The following is an 11557-nucleotide window of genomic DNA, read 5'->3' as shown; positions in this document are numbered from 1 at the left end:
GTTGAAGACTGTGCGTTCAAGTCCCATTCCAAGACTTGAGCACAAAAATCAAGGCTGACATTCCAATGCAGTACTGAGGGAGTGCGCTCTGTCAGAGGTGCTGTCTTTCAGATAAGATGTTAAACTGAGGCCCCTTCTGCCTTCTCAGGTGCAGATAAAAGATCCCATGGCAGAATTTTGAAGAAGAGCAGGGGAGGGCCAAAATTTATCCCTCAATCAACATCACAAACACTGACTGTCTGGTCATCATCACATTGATTTTTGTGGGATCTTGCTGTGTGCGGGTTGGCTGCTGCATTTCCTACATTGCAACAGTGGCTACACTTTCAAAGTACTTCATCAGCTGTAAAGCACTTTGGGACATTCTGTGGTTGTGAAGGGCGAATGTAAATGCAAGTCTTTCCTTTCTTACAAATGCCCTCCCTCCTCAAGTTTCCCAAACTCACCTCCCCATAGCCAATCGTTTCAGGAGCTGAGTGAAGCTGTGATTTCTGTTCCTCACTTTGTTGCTTCAAGTGTTCTGATGCTTATCACCAACACATCATTTTCACATTACTATATTTTTTATTTTTTTGATGGGATGTGGGGATTACTGATTAGGCCATCATTCCTAACTGACCTTGAGAAGGTGATAGCGAGTCACCTTCTTGAACTCTGTGGTCTATATGCTATAGGTACACCCACAGTGCTGTTAGGAAGGGAGTTCCAGGATTTTGACCCAACGAGGGTGAAGGAACAGTGATATAGTTCCAAGTCAGGATGCTGTGTGGCTTAGAGGGGAACTTGCAGGTGGTGGTGTTCCTATGCAACTGCTGCCCTTGTCCTTCTAGGTGGCAGAGGTCGCGGGTTTGGAAAGTGCTGTCAAAGGAGCCTTGGTGAGTTGCTGCAGTGCATCTTGTAGACGGTATACACTCCTGCTACTGTGCGTCAGTGGTGGAGGGAGTGAATATTTAAGGTCGTGAATAGGGTGCCAATCAAGCGGGCTGCTTTTTCCTGGATGGTGTTGAGCTTTTTGAATGTTGTTGAGCTGCACTGATCCAGGCAAGTGGAGAATATTCTATCACACTCCTGATTTCTACCTTGTAGATGCTGGACAGGCATTGGGGAGTCATGAGGTGAGGTACTTGCTGCAGAATTCCCAGCCACTGACTTGATCTTGTAGCCACAGCATTTATGTGACGGGTCTATTTCAATTTTGGTCTTTGGTAACTTCCAGGACATTTATGGTGGGAGGTTCAGCGATGGCAATACCATTGAATTTCAAGGGGAGATAGTTTCTCTCTTGTTAGAGATTGCCTGGCACTTGTGTGGCATGAGCGTTACTTGCCACTTATCAGCCCAAGGCTGAATGTTGTCCAGGTCTTGCTTCATGTAGGCACAGACTGCTTCAATATCTGAGGAGTTGCGAATGGTACTAAACATTGTGCAATCATCAGTAAACATCCCCACTTCTGATCTTATGATGGGGGAAGGTCAATGATGAAGCAGTTGAAGATGGTTGTGCCTAGGACACTGCCCTGAGATTGTAAGTTGCAGGCACTCAAAGCACTGGAGAAGTACCACCAGAGGTGCCTCCGTAAGATCCTCCAAATGCAGTGGCAAGAAAGAGGTCCAACAGCAAAGTTTTCTACCAAGCCAACATGCCCAGCACTGGGCACCAGTCACCCTAAACTAGTTCCACTGGGCGGGTCATGTCATTCACATGCCTGACACCAGACTCCCGAAGCAGCTATTCTATTCAGAACTTGGTCACAGCAGGAGACTCCCAGTAGGACAGCAGAAATGCTTTAGAGATGTCCTCAAAGTATCCATGAAGAGATGAAACATCCCCATCAACTCATGAGTGTCCCTGGCTCAGGACTGTCCTAGATGGAGAAAGCTCATTCAGGAAGGCACCTAGAGGGACTTCGTTGGGAACATGCGGAGGTAAAAGTTGAGGCATCAGAGGCAGCGCACAAACCTCCAAACTACTCATCTACCTGACCCCTCAAGCACCACCTGCCCCTTATGTGGCAGCGTCTGCAGATCACACATTGGACTTATCAACCATCTCAGAACCCATTGAACCAAAGTGGACGCAAGTCATCCTCAATCCCGAGGGACTGCCTAAGAAAACCCTGAGGAACTGCTGCAGTGATGCCCTGGGACTGAGATGTTCGGCTTCCAACAACCACAATCATCTTCCTTTGCACCAGGTATAACTCCAACCAGTGGAGAGTTTTCCCCTCGATTCCCATTGACTCCAGTTTTGCTATACTCAGTCAAATGCTGCCTTGATGTCAAGGGCAGTCATTCACACCTCACCTTTGGAGTTCAGCTCTTTTGTCCATATTTGGACCAAGGCTATAATGAGGTCATGAGCTGAGTGGTCCTGGCGGAACCCAAACTCAACATCACTGAGCATTGTCTGTGTCTCCCCACAAATGCATAAGGGGTTTGTACTGAGGCCCCAGCGGTGGAGGTTGGCTGCGCAGGGGCCCTGGCCTGAATCTGTTCAGCAAGGACCATTCTCGCCGTGGTAGTTCAAAGCCTGCCATTTGACTGATGGGGTTTGTCGTAAGGAACTTGTTAGTGACTTCCCTTGTTTCGCATTCCTCGATCCAAAGGATATCTGTTGGTAGATCTTGATCAGGAAAGTTGCACCAAATGGGGCGCTGAGATGGAAGGCAGGCAGTAGGTGGATTGAACATGTCATTATGGACTGGTAAATTAGGTGCAGCACAGATGGTTTCAACCAGCTTGTGGGTTTTCGTCAGTTGGCAGATGTGTGGGGGAGTGATGTTTGCGAGGGCGGGAAGCCGGGGAGGGATGTTGAGTGGAGGGTTCCAGTTATGATGCGCATTGTTACATTCAATTGAGTATCAACAAGATGTTTGTGTGATGACCTATGCCAGGCAGGTGCACAATACTCTGCTGCTGAGTATGATAGGGTAAGTGCTGAAGTATTGTGGCTCAGTGCCCCATGTAGATCCAGCAAGTTTGGTAATAGGTTGTTTCTGGTTTTGACCTTTGCTGCTGTTTTCTTCAGATGCTTCTGGAAGGACAATGTCACTCACAAGTATGTTGGATTGGGATCATGCTTTAGTCTCCGACCATTCACGTAGACCATTCAAATAGATACACAATTCTTTTTTGGCACAGGATTGTGGAGGTGGAGTACACTGGATATAGATTTAGAGGGATTTAATGTGAGACGCCATGTGCTGCAGTGATCTGTCAACTTTGTAACGTCTTCGTTAAGGATCTGGTCCAGGGTGCAGAAGGATGGAGCTTGGGTGGCACAACAGATATCATCAGCATAGGTGAACTTGTGAGATGTGGTTGTTGGCAGGTTATTTGTATATATGTTGAACAGTGTTGGGGCTAGCACGGAGCCCTGTGATAGTCCATTGGCCAGTATTCTCCATGTACTTCTCCCTTGTCCAAGGTGGTCTCTAAAACACCTGTTGCGAAGGAATGTTTCAACAACTGTCCCGACACAGGTTGGAAGCACTCTGGACAGCTTTAGGAGCTGGCCAATGTGCTTCACTGTATCATAGGTAGCTGTGAGGTCCAGTAGCACTATGCCTGTCTTCAGGTTCTTTTGGAAGCCATTTTCGATGTAGGTGGTGAATGCCAGACCTTGATCACATGTGCTGCACCCCTATGGAATCCCGCTTTCCATTTCATAGCACTCTCAACAATCCCTTCCATCACTTTTCTGATGTTCGAGAGTAGACTGATGAAGCAGTAATTGGCTGGATTAGATTTGTCCTTTTTGTGGACAGGACATACCTGGGCAATTTTCCACATTGTCGGGTAGATGCCAGTATTGTCACTCTGCTGGAACAACTTGGCTAGGGGCATGGCTAGTTCTGGAGTACAAGTCTTCAGCAGTACAGCCAGGATATAGCCTTTGCTGTATCCAGTGCACCCAACTATGTCTTGATATCACATGGAGTGAATCAAATTGGCTGAAGACTGGCATCTGTGATGCTGGGGACTTCAGGAGAATGTCATGATGGATCATCCACTTCTGGCTGAAGATGGTTGCAAATGCTTCAGCCTTGTCTTTTGCACTGATGCACTGGGGCTGTGCCGTCATTGAGGATGAGGATGTTCATGGAGTCTCCTCCTCACATTACTTGAGTAATTGTCCGCCATCATTCATGACTTAATATGTCAGGTCTGCATAGCTTTGATCTGATCCGTTGGTTGTGGGATCGTTTAACTCTGTCTATTGCATGCTGCTTCCGCTATTTTGTATGCATGTAGTCCTGTGTTGTAGCTTCACCTGGTTGGCACCTCATTTCTAGGTATGCCTGGTGCTGCTCCTGGAATGTGCTCCTGCACTTCTCATTGAACCAGTGGTGGTCCCCTGGTTTGATGGTAATGGTACAGTGAGGGATATGCTGGACCATAAGGTTACAGATTGAAGTGAAATAGAATTCTGCTGCTGCTGATGGCCCACAGTGCCTCATGGATACCCAGTTCTGAACTGTGAGATTGGTTCTGAATCTCTCACATTATTCTTATTGGGCTATTGCATGTTATTGGCAGTGAATTGTTTTGTTGAACAGTATTTGAATGCATGTTTGTAATTGTTGAGTCCTTCCTGCTCATTGTGCTAAATGTAGATGTCGAATCACAGCTTAGATTAGGTAACAACTTGTAGCTTGATCTGCATGTTTGATGCTTTCACACTTTTCAGACCAGGAAGCCACTTTCAGACGTTTGGTCCTCTTCATCATGACATTAGCAGGTAAAGTTCTAGATGAATTAGGACACACAGAAGACCACATGTAGGTTGTTATCAATTTCCCAGAATCCCTCAAGAACCAGGGTCCAAATAGATGGATATTCCTTGCCAAAGTCACCTCCAACGTCCATGATACTGTGATAATCCCAGAGGTTGGGCGGCATTCCAAAGTCATTGTTATCCGAAAGCCAAGAAAATTGGCCACGATCCCAAAACCACCATCTTTTGCCCTTCTGTCTAGGGTCTACAAGTTAGTCAAACAGATTGCTCTTAACTGGATGAAATCAGTTTTAAAAGCGTCCCTCCCAAACGAGCAGGTGGGCTTTAGGGAAGGAAGCAATGCTCTGACCACATCCTTGTAACTCACTGGCAAAACATTGAGGCAGGGTTTCAGAAGCAGCTGAAGACTGGAACAGCCTTCATAGCTTTGTTGGCAGCATATGACACTGTCTGGTGGGAAGGCCTGCTACAGGAGCTTTCAATAATCATTCAATGCTGCAAAATTCTTAGAATTATTAACACTCTAACAAGCAACTGTAAGTTCCGTGTTTATCTTGGTGACATGACCAGCTGAACACAGAGGGTGGTCTGTCATAGGGGTTGGTGCTGGTGCTAGCACTGGCCTTTTTCAACATCTATACAGTGGACATGCCTTGCACAAAATCTGGAAGTTTGTCTATTCTGATAGCATAGCACTCCTGTGCAAGCACCAGTGTTAGAGGAAACAAGTAGTTCGTGCTCCAGTGACCTGGACCTACTGGAATGCTACTTCTGGACCTGGCACCTCCACCCCAGTCCAGTTGTGTCAGCGTTCCATCTGAACAATAATGCCACCTGGAAAGAACTCTACATTTCCTTCTGCGGAAGGCAATTTATCCATGAGCCCCACCCAAAATACCTGGGTGTTACCCTGGACAGGACTCTCACCTATTGGCCTCAGCTCATCAACAGCAGCCAAAAGGCAAAAACCAGGGTGAGCCAATCTCGAAACTCACTGGAATGCCATGGGGGGAGTATAGCCAGAGCATTCTGCACCACAACAATGGCCCTGGTCAGCTCTGCTGTGGAATACTGTTCTGTCTCATGGTCCTGCAGCTCCCATACAAAATCATGGATGTGCAACTAAACACTGCCATGTGGACAGTGTCAGGTATGCTTAAGTCTGTTATAACTGAATGGCTCCCGATGCCGTCCCACATTGGCCCGCCTGACATTCGCCACAACGCCATTGTGCTCCATGAAATGGAAAAAAATCATGAGCAACACATTCACACAGATTTTTTTTTTAGTTTAGAGATACAGCACTGAAACAGGCCCTTCGGCCCACCGAGTCTGTGCCGACCAGCAACCACCCATTTTATACTAATCCTACACTAATTCCATATTACTACCACATCCCCACCTGTCCCTATATTTCCCTACCACCTACCTATACTAGGGGCAATTTATAAAGGCCAGTTAACCTATCAACCAGCAAGTCTTTGGCATGTGGGAGGAAACCGGAGCACCCGGAGAAAACCCACGCAGACACAGGGAGAACTTGCAAACTCCACACAGGCAGTACCCAGAATTGAACCCGGGTCGCTGGAGCTGTGAGGCTGCGGTGCTAACCACTGCGCCACTGTGCCGCCTACCAAGAAAGCGCTTAAAATCACATCAGCCATTCTGGGAAACAGCAGCGAGTATTCCTGCAGCTGGTGTCAACCCACTATCCAGATGGATGGATTTGTGGTATGCCTGCAGCATAAAAAACTAACACCTCATGATTCATCCAACAGCAGAGGCTTTGATCTCCCTTGAGGACAGTGGACAGTGCTCGACCAAATCCTCACAGAGCATGGACAACACGGCCACTTGCTCCATAATTTGGAAGATGAGGGATGACCCAAGCTGCAATTCTGGCCATGAGTCTCAGACCATGAAAAACATCACATGCCCACTACAATCTTTTGCAGAAGGCGCCTCATTTCTCCATTTGGCATCTCAGGAGACCATTGAATGGATAGACAAACTAAAAATTGCTTTATCCCATCATACAGAAGCAGGAGTAGCTCAGTCTGCACTGGGCTTTACTTCCAATGCCCAAAACTCCCTCCAGAACCTAACTCATTCTCCATGAGACACTCTGAAAGGTGAATGTCACCAGGCTATTCGACCATGCGGTATGTCACAAACAATAGTGAGCCTGTCCTCACCCGGTGCATACACACACCCATTTCCTACCAGGACTCCCTGGATAGTTGTCAAATGTGGGAAGCCTGACTGTTAGTTCCTCTCTCTAACCGGGGCCTAGTCCTAATCCTGGGACAGCTTTCAAATCTGTCGGCTCTGTATCGGCTCAGTACCACACTGGGAAGCCCATTCACCAGCTGAGCCACTGAGGGACTGACGGCTTGTTTGTCTTTTATCATTTACGCATGTAGAGATAAAATTGACAAGAGGTTATCTGATGCTGATAGCTGTTATTGGTTTGAACCTGAGGGCAGACCTGATGGTGAAACTGTGTGCGCAGAACACAGTGTGGAGGATTGGGAAACATTCCAGGCATTAAAGAGAATGTTGGCTGTTTTATGTGTGGAAAATGTGTGGGACCTTACACTCCAGTTTCATAAAGCATGAAATTGTAATTAATATTCAGAAATTGTAATGTGACCAGATTAAAATATAATACCATATTTAGATCTATCCAGCAGGCTGAAAAATGTTGCTACTCCTTATTGGAAAACAGAAACATGGATGTTGCAAGAGAATGCTACCAGCTCCCCCTCACAGCTTCTGAGCTGTAGAGACAGGGCACAGCCTCATATGCCACTTTCAATAGGGGATCTGCTTTCTGGGCTCTCGCCAGAATTTAATGTCATGACCAAATCTGCAGGAGTCCATCAGTATTGCTAAAGGGTCCTCAGGAGTGTACCAACATTGGTAAAGGGTCCCCAGGAGTGTGCCGATATTGGTAAAGGGTCCCCAGGAGTAAAGGCCTGCTCGGGTCTGCAAATGAGACCTGACCCGAGCCCGACAGAACTCCATCCGACCCGAGCCCGACCCGACCAACTTACCTTCTGTTTTTCACTTTTTTCCTTACCTGCACAAGCAAAACCACCTTTAAAATCCAAAGAGTAAATTAACATTAAAGTCGCTTACCTGAGGTGGTGATAGGGCGTGTCCAATCGGGCCCGGCCCGACCAGAGCCCGGCCCGACCTGAGCCCGAATGCCGGACCCGGAAGAGCAACCCGACCCAACCCGAGCCCAACACATGTCATCAGGTTCGGGTCAGGTAGCAGGCCTTTACCCAGGAGTGTGCCAATATTTGCAAAGCATTCCCCAGGAGAGTAAAATATTTATATATTAGAGGATAAAGATGGGATAAAGATAGTGGAGAGAAAGGATCTTAGCTCAGAAAATCAAGAAGTAGAATCAGTTTGGATGGAACTAAGAAACAGCAAGGGGCAGAAAACAGTAGGAGTTGTTTATAGGCCCCTAACTGTAGTTGTAGTGTAGGGGCAAAGTATAAATCAGGAAATCAGAGGCATATGTAATGAGGGTAATACAGTTATCTTGGGGGATGTTAATCTTCATAACGGCTGGGAAAAGCAAATTTGCAGTTATAGTGTGGAGAATGAGTTCATGGAATGCATTCAAGATAGTTTTCCAGATCCTATTAGGAAATCAGCTATTTTAGATCGAGTATTGTGCAATGAGAAAGGGTTAATTAATAACCCTGTAGTAAAGTGGCCTCTAAAGAAGAGTGACCATAGAGTATAAAAAACTTACCTCTGGTAAAAAAAACTGAAAGTGACGTCACAGAAAGCTGTGACCTGATTGGCTGGTAGGGAATTTTTTTTAACTGAATTTGAATATAAAACATCGATAAAAATTGATTAAAACACTAATTAACTAATTATTAAGTAGAGTAACTAAACCAGAGGGAGGAGATTACTGGATTTAGTTTAATATTTATAGTAGGAATCTAGCACTACAATAGTTATAACAATTTAGTAAGGATTTAATAAGTATTTATTTATCTTAAATTAATTTATTAATTAGTGCTAGAAATGACAGTTAGAGGGGTGAAGTGCTTCACCTGTGAGATGTGGGAAGTCTGTGACGCTTCCAGCGTTCCGGACGACTACATCTGCAGGAAGTGTATCCAACTGCAGCTCCTCACAGACCACATGGATCGGTTGGAGCGGCAACTGGATGCACTTAGGAGCATGCAGGTGGCAGAGAGTGTCATAGACAGGAGTTTTAGAGAAGTGGTTACACCCAAGGTGCAGGCAGATAGATGGGTGACCGCTAGAAGGGGCAGGCAGTCAGTGCAGGAATCCCCTGTGGCTATCCTCCTCTCCAACAAGTATACTTTTTTGGATACTGTTGGGGGGGATGACCTATCAGGGGACAACAGAAGCAGCCAGAGCAGTGGCACCACGGCTGGCACTGTTGTTCAGCAGGGAGGGACAAAGCGCAGAAGAGCAATAGTTATAGGGGACTCTATAGTCAGGGGCACAGATAAGCGCTTCTGTAGACGTGAAAGAGACTCCAGGGGGCATTCTGAAGGGGGAGGGTGAACAGCCAGAGGTTGTGGTACACATCGGTACCAACGACATAGGCAGGAAGACTGACGAGGTCCTGCAGGAGGAGTTTAGGGAGTTAGGTAGAAAGTTAAAAGACAGGACCTCTAGGGTTGTAATCTCGGGATTCCTCCGTGTGCCATGTGCCAGTGAGGCTGGAAATAGGAAGATAGTGCAGCTAAACACGTGGCTGAACAGCTGGTGTAGAAGGGAGGGTTTCAGATATCTGGATCATTGGGCTCTCTTCAGGGACAGATGGGACCTGTACAAGAAGGACGGGTTGCATCTAAACTGGAGGGGCACAAATATCCTGGCTGCGAGGTTTGCTAGCGTCACTCGGGAGCGTTTAAACTAGTGTGGCAGGGGGGTGGGAACCAGAGCAGTAGGACAGCAAGTGAAATAAATGAGGGGAAACTGGTAAATAAGGCCAGTAAGACTAAGAGGAAGAGCAGGCAGGGAGATGTTACGGAGCACAGCGGAACTGGTGGTCTGAAGTGCAGTTGTTTCAATGCGAGATGTATAACAGGTAAGGCAGATGAACTTAGAGCTTGGATTAGTACTTGGAACTATGATGTAGTTGCTATTACAGAGACTTGGTTGAGGGAAGGACAGGATTGGCTGCTAAATGTTCCAGGATTTCGAAGCTTCAGGCGGGATAGAGGGGGATGTAAAAGGGGTGGGGGAGTTGCATTACTTGTTAAGGAGAATATCACAGCTGTACTGCAGGAGGACACCTCGGAGGGGTCGTGCAGCGAGGCAATATGGGTGGAGCTCAGGAATAAAAAGGGTGCAGTCACGATGTTGGGGGTTTTTTACAGGCCTCCCAACAGCCAGCGGGAGGTAGAGGAGCAGATATGTAGACAGATTTTGGAAAGATGTAAAGGTAACAGGGTTGTAGTGGTGGGCGATTTTAACTTCCCCTATATTGACTGGGACTCACTGAGTGCTAGGGGCTTGGATGGGGCAGAATTTGCAAGGAGCATCCAGGAGGGCTTCTTGAAACAATACATAGATAGTCCAACTAGGGATGGGGCCATACTGGACCTGGTATTGGGGAATGAGCCCGGCCAGGTGGTCGAAGTTTCAGTAGGGGAGCATTTCGGGAACAGTGACCATAATTCCATGAGTTTTAAGGTACTTGTGGATAAGGATAAGAGTAGTCCTCTGGTGAAGGTGCTAAATTGGGGGAAGGTTAATTATAACAATATTAGGCAGGAACTGAAGAATTTAGATTGGGGGCGGCTGTTTGAGGGTAAATCAACATCTGACATGTGGGAGTCTTTCAAATGTCAGTTGATTAGAATCCAGGACCGGCATGTTCCTGTGAGGAAGAAGGATAAGTTTGGCAAGTTTCAGGAACCTTGGATAACACGGGATATTGTGAGCCTCGTCAAAAAGAAAAAGGAAGCATTCGTAAGGGCTGGAAGGCTAGGAACAGACGAATCCCTTGAGGAATATAAAGACAGTAGGAAGGAACTTAAGCAAGGAGTCAGGAGGGCTAAAAGGGGTCATGAAAAGTCATTGGCAAAGAGGATTAAGGATAATCCCAAGGCTTTTTATACGTATATAAAGAGCAAGAGGGTAACTAGGCAAAGGGATGGCCCACTCAAGGACAGAGAAGGGAATCTATGTGTGGAGCCAGAGGAAATGGGCGAGGTACTAAATGAGTACTTTGCATTAGTATTCACCAAAGAGAAGGACTTGGTGGATGATGAGTCTAGGGAAGGGAGTGCAGATAGTCTCAGTCATCTCATTATCAAAAAGGAAGAGGTGTTGGGTGTCTTGCAAAGCATTAAGGTAGATAAGTCCCCAGGGCCTGATGGGATCTACCCCAGAATACTGAGGGAGGCAAGGGAAGAAATTGCTGGAGCCTTGACAGAAATCTTTGCATCCTCATTGGCTACAGGTGAGGTCCCAGAGGACTGGAGAATAGCCAATGTTGTTCCTTTGTTTAAGAAGGGTAGAAAGGATAATCCAGGAAATTATAGGCCTTACGTCAGTGGTGGGGAAATTATTAGAGAGGATTCTTCAGGACAGGATTTACTCCCATTTGGAAACAAACGAACTTATTAGCGAGAGGCAGCATGGTTTTGTGAAGAGGAGGTCGTGTCTCACTAATTTGATTGAGTTTTCTGTGGAAGTGACGAAGATGATTGATGAAGGAAGGGCAGTGGATGTTATCTATATGGACTTCAGTAAAGCCTTTGACAAGGTCCCTCATTGCAGACTGGTACAAAAGGTGAAGTCACA

Source organism: Heterodontus francisci, chromosome 7 (assembly GCF_036365525.1).
Source record: "Heterodontus francisci isolate sHetFra1 chromosome 7, sHetFra1.hap1, whole genome shotgun sequence".
NCBI lineage: Eukaryota > Metazoa > Chordata > Chondrichthyes > Heterodontiformes > Heterodontidae > Heterodontus > Heterodontus francisci.
This window is presented reverse-complemented; position numbering follows the sequence as displayed.